The 23,225-nt window shown below is 43.7% G+C and overlaps 1 protein-coding gene and 1 pseudogene across 1 annotated transcript in view; one reads left to right on the top strand and one right to left on the bottom strand.

The window, feature by feature from the left end:
- The window catches only part of LOC135543786 (uncharacterized), a 102,300-nt pseudogene that overhangs the window by 61,050 nt on the left and 18,025 nt on the right, over positions 1-23,225 (top strand).
- LOC135544401 (leucine-rich repeat transmembrane neuronal protein 4-like) overlaps positions 22,267-23,225 on the bottom strand; it is a 53,706-nt gene continuing 52,747 nt past the window's right edge. Inside the window, exon 3 of the transcript XR_010456331.1 lies at positions 22,267-22,348. The gene's annotated coding sequence lies outside the window, so the exon portion shown is untranslated. The remainder of the gene's footprint in view (positions 22,349-23,225) is intronic.

Here is a 23,225-nt window from a genome sequence, read left to right as displayed (position 1 = left end):
CAAAGCAGCACGCCTTGCCCTTAACTGCACATACAGAACTAACATCAACAACATGCATGCCAGTCTTTCCTGGTAGAGGGTTGATGATTTTAACTACATCTCTTGTAGTTTTTATGATAAATATTACTGTGATGAAAATTCCAGATTGTTTGCATTATCAAATAACATTCAGCCCAGACACCCATACTGTACACGCCCCACAAGACATGCCAGCAGGGGTCTCTTCACAGTCCCCAAGTCCAAAATGACTTCAGGACAACGCACAGTATTATACAGGGCCACGGTCGCATGGAACTCCCATCACCAATTACTCAAGCAAACATCAAAATGACCTTTAAAAAATGTATTAAACAACATCTCATGGAACGGCAGGACACAACCACAAGCACCCGCACACACAGACACTCTAACACACATTAGCTCTAAGTTTTATTGTTTGTATATAGTTGTATTTAAAATGTGTGTGACTGTCCTTGTCTATCAGTGTATCAGTGTTTTGTTTACTTGTCATGTGTTGTGTGCTTTGTGGACTACAGGAAGAGTAGCTTCTGCAAAAGTGAATGGGGATCCAAATAAACCAATAATGAACAAATAAGGTACATATAGAACCCAAAAGAATCCGTGAACGAGCCAAACCTCTCATTATATATCTCATCCAATCCCATGAAGTACTATACGATTACTGCATATGATGAATAATGTAAGAAACTGTAATTACTTTTAAGAGCTCCCCAATGAATGGAAGCCCTAACCAGGGGATGAGGTCGTTTTAATAGGAAAGAGAGTGTGTTTGTCTATTATTGTGCAGGACAGCCCAACACATGAACATCAGCCACTAGAGAGAGAGAGAGAGAGAGAGAGAAAAAAATTCAGTTGTTGAAAGGCAGTGTTGGTAAAGTGACCCCAGAGATTCATGGATAAGTAAGCCTACACATTCATAATGCATTCAGAGTAAATACTGTGCACAGAAAAGAGAAGTATCAAATTCACTCCCCCCAAAACACATCCTTCTGAAAATGGTATCTGTTAGGAGATTTGGACATTGTTTTTTATTTATAGATGTTGATAGTCAGTGGAAAAAAGTTGCAAGTCTTGTGTAATCGTACCAAATGATATTTCAGAATGTAGTGTTCTGCTGCAGGCTCTCTCGCCAAGGCTTCAAAGTAGTATGAGGTCCTGTTTACTTGACAAGGGTTTAATATTGCAACACTCCAAGTACAACAAATATTTCTATGCTTGTGAACACAATTTCAGATGTCTTTGTTTGAGAAGTTCTAGTGTTAATATCTCAATCAAATGTAATAACATATACTGCTCTGCTTAGAGCATATTGTTAGCGCAGGTGCCATTTCTCATTATCACTCTGATTTCATACATAATCACCAACTCGCTTGTTTCAGGAAGCAAATAAATTGTACTCATCGATGAAATCTGTTCCTATCTAGCATTGGCAGGCAATGAAATAACCATGATAAACCTCTCAATGCGAAGACAGCTGGCAGGGAGTGGTAACTGTTGTCGTGACTTGACTTTAACATTAATCTGAAGACTTATTTATTTCATGAACTAACTATGTTTAATTGTTACCCGATTTTAAATTAATCTTGTAACAATTAACTCATTAGGATCTGGGGCACCACGAGAGCGGTTCTTTAAAGAGTTACCATCTCCCGAATGAAACTCTAAAAGGTCTTTACCTATCACATCTATAAACAGTCAACTTATTAATCATAACCTCGTATTATATCATCATTCTGAACAGTCGTAACCTCCTTGCATCTGCAAGAACCTGAGCCTTACATATCATTCAGTACTACACAAATTGGTTTAATTATTTATTTACTAGCTAATTAAATGTGTACACAGGATAAACATACACACTCTGTATCAGGTATCAAGGTAAGACCCAGATGCAGACCATTGAAGTAAGAATGTTTATTACAGCAACAGGGGCAAAGGTACAGGACGACAGGAAGGCTCAGGGTCAGGTCAGGCAGAGGTCGGTAATTCAGAGGTGGGGCAAAGGTACAGGATGGCAGGCAGGCTTAGGGTCAGGCAGAGTGGTCAGGCGGGTTGGTACTGAATCAGGACATGCAAGGGTCAAAAACCAGGAGGACTAGAAAAGAGAGACTGGGGAAAAGCAGGAGCTGACACAAAAACGCTGGTTGGCTTGACAAAGAAGACAAACTGGCAACAGGCAAACAGAGAACACAGGTATAAATAAACGGGGGATAATGGAGGCAAACACAGGTATAAATACACAGGGGGGTGGAGACAATCACAAAGACAGGTGCACCGGTTATTGACTGGAGACTTAATACACTGAAAACAGGTCCCTAGCGGAATGACAACAACATGGCTGCTTGTTAAAGGAGATGGGAGAGAGAGAGGGACAGAGACACTTAACATTGGTACATTCAGAAACAACTCTCCCCTACAGTAACCAGATACTTTGCACACGAACCGCTGCCCGCTTTGAGTAAAAAATGAATGTATTTACGTGAAATGCCTGGGTTCGCTATGGATCTCTTGGTGAACAGGGCAGCCTTGGAAAGGGGGTTGGACTTTTTTGTGGCACGCTTGTAAGGCTCTGATTGTCCGAAATGGTTCCAACAAGTCTTCTACTGTTGTCCTTCTTTGTAGTTGTCCGTTACCCGGTGACTTGTCGTGTAGTCCTGAGCAGAATTACAGAGTTGATTTTCACGCTTGAAAATTCGCTCTTGAAGATGCACAATTTTTCATATTACATGCACAATGCATAGTATGGAAACTTCATATATGTTGTGTGTATACTTTCCAAGTTAGAGTATTTCCTTTATAACATTTTTAATGGCATTACAAAATAACAAACAAAATTACATTAATGTTCTATATGGCCTCTGACTATTCCCCACATTCTACATTAAAAATATTGTTCAAGTATTTGCATTTGAACATGTTAGAGTTTCAGCAGGAAAAAGGTCTGTTGAGACAAGCACATTCCTTTGGTGAATTTGGAGAGCGCAAGCCTGGATTTTCTCCCTTGAATTACAACAGGACGTGAGTTTTTAATCCTCACAAGTTCTTTCCTTCCCCTCTATGGGTGAAAGGGGGTCTGATTGAAGTTATTCATTGCAAACCTAATCTGACCTATTTGGAGTCTCATGGTCAGTCATGACAATGTCTTCATGAACTCTCCTTCCTAGGATCCGCTGGGCTAGCACAGTGGTGTGGCTACATGGATGGGGCTATTAAGTCAGATCAGAGGGCAGCCCTGCAGGTTGTAGCCAGGCTGTGGCCTTTCACCCTGACCCAGGAAAACAGGAGGCTGTGTAGCCTGCCCAGAACCAGAACCATGACTCTGGACCATGCCAACCCACACCTTCCACATCACATCCTATTGGCTCAGCCACAGATCTGCAGAGTCTGGATCGGACAGGCTCTGGAGGTTGTGCTCTGGATGTTTGCTTTGTGGCAGCAAACCTCTATAGCTCATTTGGTAGAGCATGGTGCTTGCAAGGATAGTGGGTTCGATTCCCAGGACCACCCATACATAAAATGTATGCACGCATGACTATACAATAAGTTACTTTCGATATAAGTGTCAACTAAATATGGTACACTGAGTATACCAAACATTAGGAACACCAACCTAATATTAAGTTTCACCCGCCCCTTTTAACCTCAGAACAGCCTCAATTTGTTGGGGCATGGACTCTACAAGGTGTCAAAAGCCTTCCACAGGGATGCTGGCCCATGTTGACTCCAATGCTTCCCACAGTTGTGTTTGGTGGCTGGATGTCCTTTGGGTGGTGGACCATTCTTGACACACATGGGAAACTGTTGAGCGTGAAAATCCCAGCAGTGTTGCAATTCTTTGACACGAGCCGGTGCACCTGGCACCTGCTTGCCCATTCACCCTCTGAATGGCACACATACACAATCCACGTCTCAATTCTCTCAAAGCTTAAAAATCCTTCTTTAACCTGTCTCCTCCCCTTCAGCTACACTGATCAATAAGGGATCATAGCTCTCACCTGGATTCACCTGGTCAGTCTATGTCATGGAAAGATCAGGTGTTTTTAATGTTTTGTACACTCAGTGTATATACTGATTAAAATCTCTGAATATTTATGTAAATTATTTTCAATAAATTAGCAAACATTTCTAAAAACCTGTTATTGCTTTGTCATTATCGGGTATTGTGTGTAGATTGATGAGGGAAGAAACCCAATGTAATCAATTCTAAAATAAGTCTGTAACCTAACAAAATACTAAGAGTGTTCAAAGCTGTCATCAAGGCAAAGGGTGGCTACTTTGAAAAATCTCAAATATATTTTGATTTGTTAACACTTTTTTGGTTACTACATGATTACATATGTGTTATTCCACAAGGTAGAAAATAGTTCAAATAAAGAAAAACTCTGGAATGAGTAGGTGTGTCCCAACTTTTAACTGGCACTGTGTATATATCACATTGCCTTCGGAAATGATTCAGACCCCTTGACTTGTTCCACAGACTGTTACATTACAGCCTTATTTGAAAATGTATTGAACTATTTTTCCCCCTCAGCAATCTGCACCCAATACCCCATAAAGAAAAATAAAAACAGGTTAATCATTTATTTTGCAGTTATTATTATTTTAAAAAAATGATATCCGATTTACATAAGTATTCAGACCCTTACCCCAGTACTTTGTTGTAGCACCTTTGGCAGATATTACAAAAAAGATTATTCTTGGGTATGACACTACAAGCTTGGCACACCTGTATTTTGGGAGTTTCTCTCATTCTTCTCTTGCAGATCCTCTGAAGCTCTGTCATGTTCGACAGGGAATGTTGCTGCCCAGTTATTTTCCAGTTTCTGGGCTCTGGCTGGGCCACTCAAGGATATTCAGAGACTTGTCCCAAAGCCACTCCAGCGTTGTCTTGGCTGTGTGCTTAGTGTTGTTGTCCTGTTGGAATCGTCGCCCCAGTCTTGTTTTTCATGGTCTGAGAGTCTTTAGTTGCCTTTTGGCAAACTCCAAGCGGGCTGTCATGTGCCTTTTACTGAGGAGTGGCTTCCGTCTGACCACTCAACCATAAAGGCCTGATTGGTGGAGTTCTGCAGAGGTGGTTGTCCTTCTGGAAGGTTCTCCCATCTTCACAGAGGAACTCTAGAGCTCTGTCAGAGTGACCATCGGGTTCTTGGTCACCTCCCTGACCAAGTCCCTTCTCCCCCAATTGCTCAGTTTGGTCGGGCAGACAGCTCTAGTAAGAGTCTTGATGGTTCCAAACTTCTTTCATTTAAGAATCATGGGGGCCAGTGTGTCATTGGGGATCTTCAATGCTGAAAAAAAATGGTACCCTGCCCCAGATCTGTGCCTCAACACAATGCAATCTCGGAGCTCTACGGACCATTCCTTCAACCTCATGGCTTGGTTTTTGCTCGGACATGCACTGTCAACTGTGGGACCTTATATAGACAGGTGTGTGCCTTTCCAAATCATGTCCAATCAATTGAATTAACCACAGTTGGACTCCAATCAAGTTGTAGAGACATCTCAAGGATCATCAATGGAAACAGGATGCACCTGAGCTCAATTTTGAATCTGATAGCAAAGGGTTTGAATACTTATGTAAATAAGGTATTTCTGTTTTTATTTTTAATACATTTACAAAAATGTTGTCATTATGCTGTATTGCTGAGTAAAACATGTTGTTGTGTTGACTAAACTTGAGAGGGAAATGCCGTTGCTCACAGACATACAGTACAGTGCACACTCTGTTTGCTTTGTGGAAATGTTTTCATTTAGGGCCCGATTCCAACCAGAGTTCAGCGCAAGTAAATGGAAAGTAATTTATTTTTCATGCACTTTACTCTCTATGTGTATTCTGACCTTGAACTTTAGCATGAGAATAGCGTGCTATTCACCTGCTATTCATTTTGGGAGGACATCTAAAAAATGAAGGTGTGGCTGAGGTGTGTCCACCTTATTCTGCACATGTCGTAGCCTTTTCCTCCAGTCAATGACCAAAAGTGCCCTCTTTGGCCTCATGTGTGGAATGTTTGAATATTTTTCATAATAAAGTTGTTGTTTTTTAAAGATGAAAATCCAATGTTTCTATGTAAAAACCATTTTGTTTTATTTCAGTCTTCTGTGACGTATATCAATGTAACGGCGTTCTTCGTTCTTCGTTTGTCGCAAGAAAGTCGGACCGAAATGCAGCGTGGTGGTTACTCATGTTTTTTAATGAATGAATCGTGGTACATGAAATAACTGATACAAAATACAAAACAACAAAACGGAACGTGAAACCTATCTGGTGAAACTACACAGAGACAGGAACAATCACCCACGAAATACACAGTGAAACCCAGGCTACCTAAATACGGTTCCCCATCAGAGACAACAAGAATCACCTGACTCAGATTGAGAACCGCCTCAGGCAGCCAAACCTAAACTAAACACACCCCTAATCAACCACAATCCCAATGCCTACAAAAACCCCAATACAACAACACAATAACATAAACCCATGTCACACCCTGGCCTGAACAACTAATTATCTAAAACACAAAATACTAAGACCAAGGCGTGACAATCAAGTGCAATATTGGGATGCAAACTTAAAATTTAATACATTTAAACTATATCTGACATGGTACCGGTGCCTTATTCTTTGTAAGCTCTTGTGTGAAGTGTATACTTTTGCTTCAAAGTATACTGAACAAAAATATAAACGAAACATGCAACAATTTCAAAGATTTTACTGAGTTACAGTTCATATAATAAAGTAAGCCAATTGAAATGAATGAATTAGGCCCTGATCTATGGATTTCACATGATTGGGCAGGGGTACAGCCATGGGTGGGCTTGGGAGGGCATAGGCCCAGCCACTGGGGAACCAGGCCCAGCCAATCAGAATACGTTTTTCCCCACAAAAGAGCTGTATTACAGACAGAAATACTAATCAGTTTCATCAGCTATCCGTGTGGCTGGTCTCAGATGATCCTGCAAGTGAAGAACCCGGATGTGTAGGTCCTGGGCTGGTGTGGTTACACGTGGCCTGCAATTGTGAGGCAGGTTGGACGTACTGCCAAATTCTCTAAAACAACGTTGGAGGCGGCTTGTGATAGAGAAATTAACATTCAATTATCTGGCAACAGCTCTGGTGGACATTCCTGTAGTCAGCATTCCAATTGCATGCTCCCTCAAAACTTGAGACATCTGTGGCATTGTGTTGTGTGACAAAACTGCACAGTTTAGAGTGGCCTTTTACTGTCCCCAGAACAAGGTGTAAGAAAAAACTACCGAGAATCACTCTGACCCTCATTTAGCCCACTGCAGTAAAAGGTTAATTCCCTAATAATTCTACCTCCTTTACGCACAAGAAAACCATGAATAAGGTCTAGCAAACCTACAGGTTCAAAGTGGAAAAAGCAGACTAAATATTTCCCGATATAAATAACACCATTCGCCCTGCACTGTAATCTACAACTAGATAAGAGCTTTTGATAAGAACTAGGTAATTGAGTAATCTGTTTGGGTAAGTGAAGGGTAAATGACACTGGTATTAGATATTTGTTTACCTTATAATCGCTGTAAACAAATGATAAGCTAGTCATATGGCAGCCAACTTAAGCATATCAACATATCAACTTTTCCACAGTAAAATCTAGACAATGCTGCAATTGTACAGCCTTTTATCTTGCAGGGATGGGCACTCTTGAATGTCTTAATTATAGGGTACCCCAACTTTCTCCGTTTCCTATTTCTATCCTGTTGTTTTATGATTCATGAAGACTTTTCTAACGCTAAATAATCTACAAAATCAGAGTATTTTTAATTCTACCAATTGGTGCTGAAACTGAGAGGAAAATGCGTATATTTAGATGGCTTTCTTACATTGATCCCAAATATTCTGAACCCGTTTTCTTGATATATTCTATTGAGTCTGTCATCAAATGTCTTAACTTAAAGCTACACCATATTTAAAGGGATGGCTTAAGATAAACGTACTGAAAACCCTAGTGAATAAAAACTCCACAAGAAAATATGTTGGCTAGCAAGTGGGAGGGATTTCAGTGGTCAAATTACATTTATTCCACATGCGCACAAGGGAACTAAGCCTGCAAAACCTGTTATGCACCTTCACAAGGTAAGTCTGAATACCAGCTACTGAGAAGTATGTAGGAAAGACGTGTGTAAGAAAGATGTCATTTCCTCAGTCAGAATCGGGCCCTTAAAGAAATGTAACGCTTGTACTCTATAATGTGCAGGAAAAGACTTATACGGAAGAAAAACAACTTTTTAATGATGCATATGTCGCATATGTCAGCTCAATCGAAAATTACCTTTAAATTGCTCAACAGTGCTGAACTTCCGTGATACGGGTTGACTCGACCAGATTCCCTACAGTCGTATTAAGCCGTAAATCAAATCATTTCATAACATCAAATCAAATTATACAGTTATCAGCCTCTGAGTTATTCCATTAGAGAAGAATTCAGAAATGATTATAGGCTAACAAGATCAGTAGTGTGTCAAATCAAATTGACATGCAATTCACTCTCAAATGGCACGGACAGTACACCAGTAGAATGGTAAATAGAGGACAATACAATACGTAGCCTTCTCCTATGGTTTGTCTTCATTCTTAGAATATTCCACATTTCTTCATGTTTGCTCAGCAGGTAGTCATCAATGTAGGTTTCATTTGCATTAAATTAGTTATCTTTGATAAAAGATAAATAAATAGAGAGACGCCACACTCTCTTATCCTAGAGGATCACACTCATTTTAAAACCTGATTTTGACTGGGTTTTGAAAAGCACATTTATGATATGCTGTTTTTCCCAAAGAGCAGCAAAAACCTTCTAACGCAGCTTTGGAGGATCGCCCAGCAGTGCTCACTCACTCATTCAAATACACACATGCACTCACCCACACACGCACACACAATGCACTTCCACACACTTGGATGAGTGTGAGATGGATGAACCAGTCATACAAGGATTACGTCCTAGTGAAAGTGATTTAATCGCTATCGCTCGATTGCACAGTTGATGGAAAAGCTTTTTTGTCAGGCCCAGGCTCCCTGGTAGGGGTATATCTCACACCGGCGGTACTTGGTCTCCATCGGTGCCATGTCGTATTATTTGTCTCCGTTATCACTTGCTTGCAGTGGATCAACGGCTTGTTCTCACTGGTTTTCGTTTAAACCAGTCCAATTGCATTAAGCCAGCAGCACCACATCTCTGTGTGTCAATTTGTGGGCCCCTGGAGAGCCAAGAGACATTTGGTCTCTGATTTTGGCACTTTAGACAGGAACCACAGGACAAATAGGTCCCGTGTGGGTCAGAATTCATTTCAATGTGCAATATGTGGGCATATGGTGTAGTATCTCACCTGGTGTACCTAATACCAACACACCAGTGGAGCCTGGTGACATGAACAATTTAGGAGTATGGGAGTCTGTGTTTCTTAACACGCACCCGCACCAATGTGTCAGAGGAAACACTGTTCAACTGACAACCAAGGTCAGAATGCAGGCGCCCGGCCCGCCACAAGGAGTCGCTAGAGCGTGATGAGCCAAGTAAAACCCGCCCGGCCAAACCCTCCCCTAACCCGGGCAATAATGGGCCAATTGTGCGCCGATCACGGCCGGTTGTGACACAACCTGGAATCGAACTTGGGTCTGTAGTGACACCTCTAGCACTGCGATGCAGTGCCTTAGACCGCTGCGCCAGCCCAAAGACTAATTATTTTAAACTAAAGCAATTAATAAAGACATTCATAGTGCAATGAGAGGGCTACTTACACGGCGTTGGGAAGGGATCACAGCAGTGATTAAATTAAGGTATGAGGTATGCGTTGAGGTGTTCAGAGGCTTGGCCTCAGTGCAGGACAGGCTCATCATGGATAAGAAGAGCTCAACTCTTCAACTGAGGGCAGGACAGGAATTGACTGGGAAGACAAAAAACAATAACATAATACACTCCACAGTTAGACAAAAGAGCCAAGAATGAGTTAGTCCAAGCAAGGAATAAAATCATTGATGTGTAGTAATGTGATTGTGTTTGTCTATGTGATTGACTCTACAGCAGTAATGAGAGAAAATGTACAGGTCTACTGACAGTGCTTGGAGAGGAAACGTTCAATGTGCCAGTGGATGAGCAGGCACATGAGACATGGCTTCAGTTCATGTCAGGAGAAAGTTGACAATGGTAGTGGAGTGGAGTGGTCATCACCTTTTAAATCAGGGAAGAGAAGGGACTTAGCTGTAAATACAAATAGCAGATATGTTCCAATACAGCAGCGACTTTATGATAGGTTTGGGCAACACGTGTCTCCATGAAGTTAAACTTAGACATCTTAGAATTTCCAATGTCAAACACAGACTGCTCATCTCGCCCACTTAATACATCAAAGTAGTGTCACACCCAGATCTGGTTCACCTGTCCTTGTGCTTGTCTCCACTCCCATCCAGGTGTCACCCATCTTCCCCATTATCCCCTGTGTATTTTTTACCTGTGTTCTCTGTCTGTCTGTGCCAGTTCGTCTTGTTTGTCAAGTAAACCAGCAGTTTTGTCTCAGCTCCGGCTTTTCCCCAGTCTTTCTTTTCTCGCCCTCCTGGTTTTGACCCTTGCCGGTCCTGACTCTGAGACCGCCTGCCTGACCACTCTTTCTGCCCCTGAGTCTGCCTGCCATCCTGTACCTTTGCCCCATTTCTGGATCACTGACCCCTGCCTACCCTGAGCCTGCCATCCTGTACCTTTGCCCCATTTCTGGATTACTGACCTCTGCCTACCCTGAGCCTGCCATCCTGTACCTTTGCCCCATTTCTGGATTACTGACCCCTGCCTACCATGAGCCTGCCATCCTGTACCTTTGCCCCATTTCTGGATCACTGACCCCTGCCTACCCTGAGCCTGCCATCCTGTACCTTTGCCCAATTTCTGGATCACTGACCCCTGCCTACCCTGAGCCTGCCATCCTGTACCTTTGCCCCATTTCTGGATTACTGACCCCTGCCTACCCTGAGCCTGCCATCCTGTACCTTTGCCCCATTTCTGGATTACTGACCCCTGCCTACCCTGAGCCTGCCATCCTGTACCGTTGCCTCATTTCTGGATTACTGACCCCTGCCTACCCTGAGCCTGCCATCCTGTACCTTTGCCCCATTTCTGGATTACTGACCCCTGCCTACCCTGAGCCTGCCATCCTGTACCTTTGCCCCATTTCTGGATTACTGACCCCTGCCTGCTCCTGACCTGTCTTTTCTCTGCCCCTGATGGATCAAATCAAATCAAATTTTATTTGTCACATACACATGGTTAGCAGATGTTAATGCGAGTGTAGCGAAATGCTTGTGCTTCTAGTTCCGACAATGCAGTAATAACCAACAAGTAATCTAACTAACAATTCCTAAACTACTGTCTTATACACAGTGTAAGGGGATAAAGAATATGTACATAAGGATATATGAATGAGTGATGGTACAGAGCAGCATAGGCAAGATACAGTAGATGGTATCGAGTACAGTATATACATATGAGATGAGTATGTAAACAAAGTGGCATAGTTAAAGTGGCTAGTGATACATGTATTACATTAGGATGCAGTCGATGATATAGAGTACAGTATATACGTATGCATATGAGATGAATAATGTAGGGTAAGTAACATTATATAAGGTAGCATTGTTTAAAGTGCCTAGTGATATATTTACATCATTTCCCATCAATTCCCATTATTAAAGTGGCTGGAGTTGAGTCAGTGTCAGTGTGTTGGCAGCAGCCACTCAATGTTAGTGGTGGCTGTTTAACAGTCTGATGGCCTTGAGATAGAAGCTGTTTTTCAGTCTCTCGGTCCCAGCTGTACTGACCTCGCCTTCTGGATGATAGCGGGGTGAACAGGCAGTGGCTCGGGTGGTTGATGTCCTTGATGATCTTTATGGCCTTCCTGTAACATCGGGTGGTGTAGGTGTCCTGGAGGGCAGGTAGTTTGCCTTACGGTTGAGGGCGGAGCAGTTGCCGTACCAGGCGGTGATGCAGCCCGCCAGGATGCTCTCGATTGTGCATCTGTAGAAGTTTGTGAGTGCTTTTGGTGACAAGCCGAATTTCTTCAGCCTCCTGGGGTTGAAGAGGCGCTGCTGTGCCTTCTTCACGATGCTGTCTGTGTGAGTGGACCAATTCAGTTTGTCTGTGATGTGTATGCCGAGGAACTTAAAACTTGCTACTCTCTCCACTACTGTTCCATCGATGTGGATAGGGGGGTGTTCCTGAAGTCCACAATCATCTCCTTAGTTTTGTTGACGTTGAGTGTGAGGTTATTTTCCTGACACCACACTCCGAGGGCCCTCACCTCCTCCCTGTAGGCCGTCTCGTCGTTGTTGGTAATCAAGCCTACCACTGTTGTGTCGTCCGCAAACTTGATGATTGAGTTGGAGGCGTGCGTGGCCACACAGTCGTGGGTGAACAGGGAGTACAGGAGAGGGCTCAGAACGCACCCTTGTGGGGCCCCAGTGTTGAGGATCAGCGGGGAGGAGATGTTGTTACCTACCCCACCACCTGGGGCGGCCCGTCAGGAAGTCCAGTACCCAGTTGCACAGGGCGGGGTCGAGACCCAGGGTCTCGAGCTTGATGACGAGCTTGGAGGGTACTATGGTGTTGAATGCCGAGCTGTAGTCGATGAACAGCATTCTCACATAGGTATTCCTCTTGTCCAGATGGGTTAGGGCAGTGTGCAGTGTGGTTGAGACTGCATCGTCTGTGGACCTATTTGGGCGGTAAGCAAATTGGCGTGGGTCTAGGGTGTCAGGTAGGGTGGAGGTGATATGGTCCTTGACTAGTCTCTCAAAGCACTTCATGATGACGGAAGTGAGTGCTACGGGGCGGTAGTCGTTTAGCTCAGTTACCTTAGCTTTCTTGGGAACAGGAACAATGGTGGCCCTCTTGAGTTATTATTATTAATAAGTTGTTGTTAACGCAGCGTTGTCTGCATCTGAGTGAAACCTGAAACGTTTCTCAGTAATGCCCTGATCATCCACATACCTGACTATAACTGACAACTGCCAGTAGACTGGTGGCACCATAGGTCCCAGAGTGGTGGGGCATTTTTTTTGCTTATCTGGTAACCTAACCTGGGAAATTATGGATCATATAGGGTATGACAGTGATGAATCAGTTGTAAAAAGTTTTTATATAGACTATGATGGGATCAGTTTTTCTAATCCGGTCACATGGTTTAAAAAACAACTCCTGGTAAAAACTTGTGGCCCTTGTGAGAATGAAACCCCTGTTAAATTGCAGCAACCTTATACTGTATGAATTATATTTAGACTAGACTAACAGGGGTTCCTCTACCCAGATACAGATAGAACTCAAAGTGCTGAGCTTCCTTTATGCATGTTTGCATCATCCAGGCCTATGCAACTGTAGACCTAATTAAAAATGTACTCACAGTCCATGTCATCACTATTATGTTGTTCGATTAATTCCAGTTAATAATTTTGGCTTGAAAAAGTGTAGGCAGCCTAACCAGCCCAAGTTTTAATATGAACCAAATCACATTCACATTTTCTCCTGACAAACAAATGGATTATAAATACATAACGTTACCAATTTGTTTAGCCTGGATACGGAGCATAGGCTGTATACAGCTGCTATTAAAAGTAGCCTACAGTTGATCAGACTGAACAATCGTCTCGTTTTCATCCCATACATTATGTCAGATCTCTAGTGTTTAATTAGGCTGCTGCAACATTCATGTAATGAGTTTTTGCTCGTCTGTCCGGAGTGATTGTGTTATCACCTTTGCTAAATAAATACTGGAAGAAAGTTGAAAGCCTACTTGAGAGTGCGCAAAAAAATGCGCTGCGTTAAACGCTCTCTTCAATCTCACTTTTAATGAACGATTAAAATGCATTCTCAATTGATTTCGGCATCCCAGAGAAGTAGAAACGTTCATATGTGTAACGGCGTTCTTCGTTTGTCGCAAGAAAGTCGGACCGAAATGCAGCGTGTTGGTTACTCATGTGTTTAATGAAACAAAAATGACGATACAAATACAAAACGGAACGTGAAACCTAATTACAGCCTATCTGGTGAAACTACACAGAGACAGGAACAATCACCCACGAAATACACAGTGAAACCCTGGCTACCTAAATACGGTTCCCAATCAGAGACAACGAGAATCACCTGACTCTGATTGAGAACCGCCTCAGGCAGCCAAGCCTATACAACACACCTACTCAGCCGCAATCCCAAATACTACAAACCCCAATACGAAAATACAACAACATAAACCCATGTCACACCCTGGCCTGACCAACGAATTAACGAAAACACAAAAATACTAAGACCAAGGCGTGACAGAACCCCCCCCTAAGGTGCGGACTCCCGGACGCACCTCAAAACCATAGGGAGGGTCCGGGTGGGCGTCTGTCCATGGTGGCGGTTCCAACTCGATAAATGTCATAGCTCCTCCCCTTCGCGTCCTGGGATGATCCACCCTCGCCGCCGACCATGGCCGAATAGTCCTCACCCAGAACCCACTGAACTGAGGAGCAGCTCGTGACTGAGGCAGCTCGGGACTGAGGGGAAGCTCGGGACTGAGGGGAAGCTCGGGACTGAGGGGCAGCTCGGGACTGAGGGGCAGCTCGGGACTGAGGGGCAGCTCGGGACTGAGGGGCAGCTCGGGACTGAGAGGAAGCCCAGTACTGAGAGGAAGCCCAGTACTGAGATGAAGCCCAGCCAGGCAGTTGAATCCGACAGATCCTGGCTGACTGGCGGATCTGGAAGAGTCTGGTTGACTAGCAGATCTGGAAGAGTCTGGCTGACTGGCAGATCTGGAAGAGTCTGGCTGACTGGCAGATCTGGAAGAGTGTGGCTGACTGGCAGATCTGGAAGAGTCTGGCTGACTGGCAGATCTGGAAGAGTCTGGCTGACTGGCAGATCTGGAAGAGTCTGGCTGACTGGCAGATCTGGAAGAGTCTGGTTGACTGGCAGATCTGGAAGAGTCTGGCTGACTGGCCGCTCCTTGCAGACTGGCAGCTCCCTGCAGACTGGCAGCTCCCTGCAGACTGGCAGCTCCTTGCAGACTGGCAGCTCCTTGCAGACTGGCAGCTCCCTGCAGACTGGCAGCTCTAGCTGCTCCATGCAGACTGGCAGCTCTAGCTGCTCCATGCAGACTGGCAGCTCTAGCTGCTCCATGCAGACTGGTAGCTCTAGCTGCTCCATGCAGACTGGCAGCTCTAGCTGCTCCATGCAGACTGGCAGCTCTGGCTGCTCCAAACAGGCAGGAGGCTCCGGCAGCGCTGGAGAGGAGAAAGGCTCCGACAGGGCAGGAGAGGCGAGGCGCACTGTAGGCCTGATGCGTGGTGCTGGCACTGGTGGTATTGGGCCGAGGACACGCACAGGAAGCCTGGTGCGGGGAGCTACTACCGGAGGGCTGGGGTGTGGAGTTGGTACTGGATAGACCGGACCGTGCAGGCGCACTGGAGCTCTTGAGCACCGAGCCTGCCCAATCTTACCTGGTTGAATACTCTCGGTTGCCCTGCCAGTGCTGCGAGGTGGAATAGCCCGCACTGGGCTATGTAGGCGAACCGGAGACACCGAGCGCAAGGCTGGTGCCATGTAAACCGGCCCAAGGAGACGCACTGGGGACCAGATGCGTAGAGCCGGCTTCATGGCATTTGGCTCGACGCTCAATCTGGCCCGGCCGATACGCGGAGCTGAAATATACCGCACCGGGCTATGCACCCGCACTGGGGACACCGTGCACACCACTGCATAACACGGTGCCTGCCCGGTCTCTCTAGCCCCCCGGTAAGCACAGGGAGTTTGCGCAGGTCTCCTACCTGGCGTAGCCATACTCCCTGATAGCCCCCCCCCAATACATTTTTGGGGCTGATTTCCGGGCTTCCATCCACGTCGCCGTGCTGCCTCCTCATACCAGCGCCTCTCCGCTTTAGCCGCTTCTAGTTCCTCCTTGGGGCGGCGATATTCACCAGGCTGAGCCCAGGGTCCTTTTCCGTCCAGTTCCTCCTCCCATGTCCAATTCTCCAAGTGGTGTAGCCTCTCCCACTGAAGCTGCTTCTGTTGCCTCTCGTGTGGCTCCTGCCTGTTAACACGCTGCTCAGTCCGTGTGTGGTGGGTGATTCTGTAACGGCGTTCTTTGTTTGTCGCAAGAAAGTCGGACCAAAATGCAGCGTATTGGTTACTCATGTGTTTAATGAAACAAAAATGACGATACAAATACAAAACAATAAAACGGAACGTGAAACCTAATTACAGCCTATCTGGTGAAACTACACAGAGACAGGAACAATCACCCACGAAATACACAGTGAAACCCTGGCTACCTAAATACGGTTCCCAATCAGAGACAACGAGAATCACCTGACTCTGATTGAGAACCGCCTCAGGCAGCCAAGCCTATACAACACCCCTACTCAGCCGCAATCCCAAATACTACAAACCCCAATACGAAAATACAACAACATAAACCCATGTCACACCCTGGCCTGACCAACTAATTAACGAAAACACAAAAATACTAAGACCAAGGCGTGACAATATGCTTAGCAAGTAAAGAATCGTAATGTGCATTTACCTCTGCAAGCTCCTTGTAGTTGGCCTTGTTAGCTGAGCTTTCCCTCTCATTATGCCCCTAAGTAAAAGTCAACTTTCTTCTTACCTTCTCGTTGTGTTGCAGTTTGAATACGCAGCTGTTTGTCCGTTACAGGGTCGATGTGTTTTTTTCCAAGTAGCTTGAATCTGATGTGGGTAATGAAAGGGGTTCTTAAAGAAAAAAATCCACTACTTTGGTTTAAGCATTAGCTAGCTATTCTGCAATTGAAGTCAATGTAGCCACAGGAGGATGATGAATAGCTGTCCTCCGGTTACACCATGGTGCTAGCCTAGAGTGTGAGTCTACTGTAGACATTCATTGAAAAACAGTGTGTTTTAATCAGATATTTGGTGACGTGAATATATTTAGTATAGTTTTATATAAAAACACTTTTTAAGTGTTTCATTATTTTTTAAATGTTTCTGAAATTCACTGAGTAGGATGGTCCTCACCTCACCTGCAAAACACCCACATGGAGAGCAAAGAAACCCAGATTCCCCTACCATAGCATATGGTTATCTTCTTTTTACGGTACACAATGTATGTCATAGGCAACTTAAGGCATGTATGGGGTAATTTGCCCTGTTAGCTGCTGTCTATGTGGTAATTTAATGCAAAGTGATGCATTGACTCTGTTCTGGGTGCATCACTGCCAAGTTACGGGCTGTTTCTTGAAAGGCTTTCTTGTAAAAGAAATGGACAGGAAAAAGGAGCTACGGTCTTTCTGTCGGGTCATGTCCCTGTTTTTCTGATGAACAGTAATGCTCATGGTATTAGTCTGTGCTTTGAAAATCAAGTCTATGAAAAGCTGAGTGTGAAAAGTTAAATATCTACAGTACCAGTCCTAAGTTTGGACACACCTACTCATTCCAGGGTTTTTCTTTATTTTTACTATTTTCTACAATGTAGAAAAATGGTGAAGAAATCAAAACTATGAAATAACACATATGGAATCATGTAGTAACCACAAAAGTGTTAAACAAATCAAAATAGATTTCTTATTTCAGATTCTTCAAAGTAGCCACACTTTGCCTTGACAGCTTTGCGCACGCTTGGCATTCTCTCAACCAGCTTCATGAGGTAGTCACCTGGAATGCATTTCAATTAACAGGTGTACCTTGTTAAAAGTGAATTTGCGGTTGAGCCAATCAATTGTGTTGTGACAAGGTAGAGGTGGTATACAGAAGATAGCCCTATTTGGTAAAATACCAAGTCCATATTATGGCAAGAACAGCTCAAATAACCAAATAGAAATGACAGTCCATCATTACTTTAAGACATGAAGGTCAGTCAATATGGAACATTTCAAGAACTTTTACATTTCTTCAAGTGCAGTTGCAAAAACCATCAAGCGCTATGATGAAACTGGCTCTCATGAGGACCACCACAGGAAAGGAATACCCAGAGTTACCTCTGCTGCAGAGGATATGTTTATTAGAGTTAACTGCACCTCAGATTGGAGCCCAAATAAATGCTTCACAGAGTTCAAGTAAGACATCTCAACATCAACTGTTCAGAGGAGACTGCCTGAATGAGGCCTTCATGGTCAAATTGCTGCAAAGAAACAACTAGTAAAGGACACCAATAAGAAGAAGAGACTAGCTTGGGCCAAGAAACACGAGCAATGGACATTAGACCGGTGGAAATCTGTCCTTTGGTCTGATGAGTCCAAATTTGGGGATGTTCAGTTCTAACCGCCGTGTCTTTGTGAGACATAGAGTTTGTGAACGGATGATTTCCGCATGTGTGGTTTCCACCGTGAAGCATGGAGGAGGTGTGATGGTGCTTTGCTGGGGACACTGTCTGTGATTAATTTAGAATTCAAGGCACTTAACCAGCATGGCTACCACAGTATTTTGCAGCGATATGCCATCCCATCTGGTTTGCGCTCAGTGGGACTATCATTTATTTTTCAACAGGATAATGACCCAAAACACACCTCCAGGCTGTGTAAGGGCTATTTGACCAATGAGCGTGATAGAGAGAATGCCAAGACTATGCAAAGCTGTCATCAAGGCAAAGGGTGGCTACTTTGATGAATCTAAAATCAAAAATATATTTGGATTTGTTTAACCCTTTTTTGGTTCGTACATGATTCCATATGTGTTATTTCATAGTGTTGATGTCTTGACTATTAACCGACAATGTAGAAAATACTAAAAATAAAGAAAAACTCTTCGTCAATAGGGTGGTCCAGCTTGATTCTTTTTGTATTCAAGGATTGAGGGAAGTGTCTATACCGGTGCTAATTCTAAGAAAAATCTGAACAGACTGGCCTGAACCCACTGTGTTTTTTTCTCTTGTTTGTTTGTTTAACTCAGCTGTGATTGTGTATGTAATCCATATTGCACCCACATGGAAAGAAATGTGACGGAGAAGTACTTTCACAGTGTCAAGTTGGATTGTGTACAGTGTCACGACCATAGTTAGTAAAGGCCACACCAGTGTATTTTCTTATTGTTGAACATACTCACTCTGGGGCCTTTCTGGAGGAAGAAATGTTATGGACTGCAACTGTCTGGTCTGGACCCTGGTCCACACAGGGGCTATACAGCCTCATGCATTATTCAATCAGTGTAGTCACTTCAACACAGCACTCTGTCTGTGTTACCATCACTGAAGAGGGGGGAGAACAAAAGAGAGAGCGAGAGAGAGAAAGAGAGAAATGGGGGGGGGGGTAAAATGAGTGAAAGAAGGGGGAAGAGAGAGACAGATAGAGGTAGAGTCATAGAGAGAGAGACAGGGAGTAAGGAACGCCACAGGGAATGCAAGGCATATTTGCCATCTGGACCTCTGAGCTGACAGCTTGACACGTTCCAAAGAGCAGCGAAACGTAGAAGCAAATTCACAAACTTGGCCCCCTCTTGAGAAAAGTAATGCTGTGGTACATGAAGCGTAATTATTGGGCCGGTGCAACGGCTCGGCGCCCGTGGTAAGTGTCACCATGAACAGTATACGGTCGAACAGAGATCAATGCTCCACTCTCCGAATTAATGGGACTAATAATGGTGATGTGACAGGACCATCACTGAGAGATGTGTGGGGAATAGGATAGACTCTATCGAGCATTAACACAGACCAGACATATACAAATAAACACATACTGTGTGGCAGTCAGTCATTTGCAGTCTCAGTCACACGCATTTCTTGTGCTGATGTCTTGGTTTGCTGGTACAGTAGCTAGCAGGTACATTGAGTTCATCATACAACTTCATACATTTTTAATACCTGCGTATGGACCTAAACACAGGCTCTCCCCCCCCCCACACACACTCAAGTATGGCACTAACAAGCTCATTCAAACACAATTTATATTTTCTCAAGTTTTTGTGCTCATGCCCACGGTTTCTTTGATTTTATTAAATGGTGTACACCCTGAAAATCCATATGCTTGAGAACAGCTTTGTAACAAATGTATATGGTTTCCATTAAAGTATGGTAGAAAAAAAGGATCAATGACCATTTCTATTTGACCAATTTCTATTGCTCACCATTGATTCAGTTATTATTTACATTATAAAACAGAACATTTTTCAGTGAACAAATAATACAGTTAATTATAAAATGTTCAATACCTTTATGGGGAGAAAGCAGAATTATACAGTACAAAATAGTTATCTTTTTATTGTAGAAATCCATTGATACTATTTTGATATATGCCAAATGCCTCCGAGCTCAACCCCATTTGAACACTAATGAAGAAAGTAGTGAATATGAGTCCCCAGTCCTCTCTCCACACACACGCACACACACACACACACACACACACACACACACACACACACACACACACACACACACACACACACACACACACACACACACACACACACACACACACACACACACACACACACACACACACACACACACACACTTGCCCACACACACCTACTCACCCACACACACACAAATTCCAGACATCCGTTTCAAGGGGATTTGACATATCCTTTTAAGGAGATTTTGATGTAGACACAGCATGTATTCAGCGTTACTCATGATTTGTTAGCAGTGGCATGAACCGTATTTGTGACACACATACATAATCTCTGGTTCAAAACCACTGTCAAGCATTGCAAGCACACTCATGAATGAAGTCAGACACGCTAGACACACACACATACACCCACCCACACAGACATGCATGTTGATTTGGCAGAAGAGCATGGTATTACTCTAAGAACGTTGAGGCTTCATCCATCTTCAAAGATTCCAGAGAAATTGAAGGAAACCTCTCTGGAACGTTCATCATCATTCAACATACACGCACACAGATAAAATGGCTCATACAGAACATCCATCTCTATAGTGTTCTCACCCTATGGCACTAGTCTCATATCAGTGAGAATATCCCCGAGGCTACTTCGCTTTGAAATGGTTCTGCTGTGAAATCCTCTAGTCCTTTTAATGAGACAGAACCACCAAAGCTAGAGTTCTCCCCAGTGCCCACGAGACAGAGAGATCCAAAACACCCACCACTAAAGGCCTTTGGTGTCAGAGAGAGATGGTAGCAACAAATAATACTGTAAATAGTCATATACAGTTGAGAAGTTTGAGTCTCAGTTTATTTTGTGTTTTTTTCCTGTCCTGAGCCAAGATGTGTAATTACAGTTGTCTGTGTGACTGGGAATAGATTGAGTTCCTCCACCACCAGGTGTGATTGGCAGGAAGATCAGCTGTTCTCCTGACTAGATCCTCAGACTTCTCAGAAAAGTACCTCCAGCTATTGAATGCAGCTCTCCCCAAGGGACTAAATGAACAATGAGAGCTTTGTTCAAATATTCCTCAAATATAACTCAACAGACAGGTACACGCTGTAAACTTATAAAGCAAACAAAATCCACATGAACACTTCTGAGCCGAGAGCGTAGATTGTTTTAAAGCCATCTTGGCAGAATAGAAATTATGAATCGTTTTCCAAACCACAGCTGCAAATAATGGGTTGTTCAACAGCAAAGAAAAACCATGGACATGTATTTTAAATTACACACAGCAGTTTGCACATTATAATTTTGCTAGGCAGTCAGAGCTACTTGTTCAGTGCACATAATCAAGTCGTTGCTGGGCTGACACTTCACTGTGAAGCCTGTGGTTCCTAGCCGGGAAAGAAGGGACAATCTGCATCTGGACGGCCATCGCCCTGTCCACTAGTCACCTTCATTAACTGTAATGGTCCATATTCTCCACGGCCCATTTTCACTCCGCCAGCCTCCAGCAGAGTGACATCGCCCATCGTGGCACAGACCGCCCCATCAGAGTCCCAAGTTTCCATGCCAACGGTCAGAGAGGTGCTGCAGACGTGAAGTGTTCCAAACCCCCCCAATCTGGACCAGCCTAATTGGCCAATCAAAGAGTTAACATGGCCAATGCTTTAACAGCAACCTTAGTCATAGTTGGATGAACACGGCTGTAGGGCAGCTGAGAACCTAAGATACAGGAAGAGTATATAGACCGTGTAAAAGAAAACATAAATATTCGGAGTGGTAGAAATCATGAAAGCCATTCTTGTTTCCAAATTACGTTGTCCATGGGCCTGTTGAGGTATAGTTTGACATATGTCTGTAGCAGATGTTCAGAGAGTGCCACCATAATGTCAGGACAGAGTGATGGGGTAGCCATGGTGTTGTAGGCCCTGATTCCTCTGCTTGTCAGCAACTGGCTGGTAAAACGTACATGTCTCCTAGTGAATGGTGGGTACGTCTCCAAGCCAAGCTCCAGGTAGTGGACGGGGACATGTGTATTCACTCTGAGGGGAAAATAAAGATACCAAAGTTAAAACAATATAGCAGCTGGTGAGTATAGTACATTGGTGGTGGTTGCAACATAAAGTTAAGTAGAGTTCCTGGTTAATGTGATCATGCCACACTGCAGCCATGACAATGCAGCCAAAGCAAATTAGGATAAGCAATTAAGCAGAGAATGAAATTGACACCGCTTGGACGGTTTAGAAGTTTGAAATGGAGTGGCTTCGCTTAATGATAGAGGCAGAACTATGAGACTCCACAAAATTAAAATACTGACTCGTCATCCATGTTCATTTTCAAATATGTTAATTAAATCAAGTTATTCTATTCTGTTCAATTCACCTTGCATAAATTTGACCTTAAACACATGTTTTAAATCATTTCTGAATACTAATGGTAATGTGTATTGTGAGCAATGATCATTTTCTCCATTACCCTCTAGTTCGATAAATGCCTCAATGTAAAAAATCGCACTGGTGCAGACCTACTGTATTAGGCTACATGATGTTTCCCCCTTTGAAAGACATCTGTAATTACATGACACATCTCAGCTAGCAGTTTTCCTCTGCAGATATGAGAATGAATTAACCCATGTTGCTCCTCCACACCACAGATGTGACGACCGCCTTGATTTGGTCTTATGTAGCAAAATTTGATATTGTGTTTTTTACTTTGGATAAAAGCAGAGACACAGAGCTACAATATGGTATATCATACCCTGCTTTTGAGGAACAATGGGAAAGTCATTCTGCTGTGAAAGTTGATAAACTTGTAACTTCCCTTTTGAGAAAATGGCCTTTGAATGTTTTGGTACCTACTGAAGAGCTCTTCTTTGTCTACACCCATTCAGCATCAATCACAACCTCTTAAGCTTTAGCT

The sequence above is a fragment of the Oncorhynchus masou genome, chromosome 8 (genome assembly GCF_036934945.1).
Source record: "Oncorhynchus masou masou isolate Uvic2021 chromosome 8, UVic_Omas_1.1, whole genome shotgun sequence".
NCBI lineage: Eukaryota > Metazoa > Chordata > Actinopteri > Salmoniformes > Salmonidae > Oncorhynchus > Oncorhynchus masou.
This window is presented reverse-complemented; position numbering and strand designations above follow the sequence as displayed.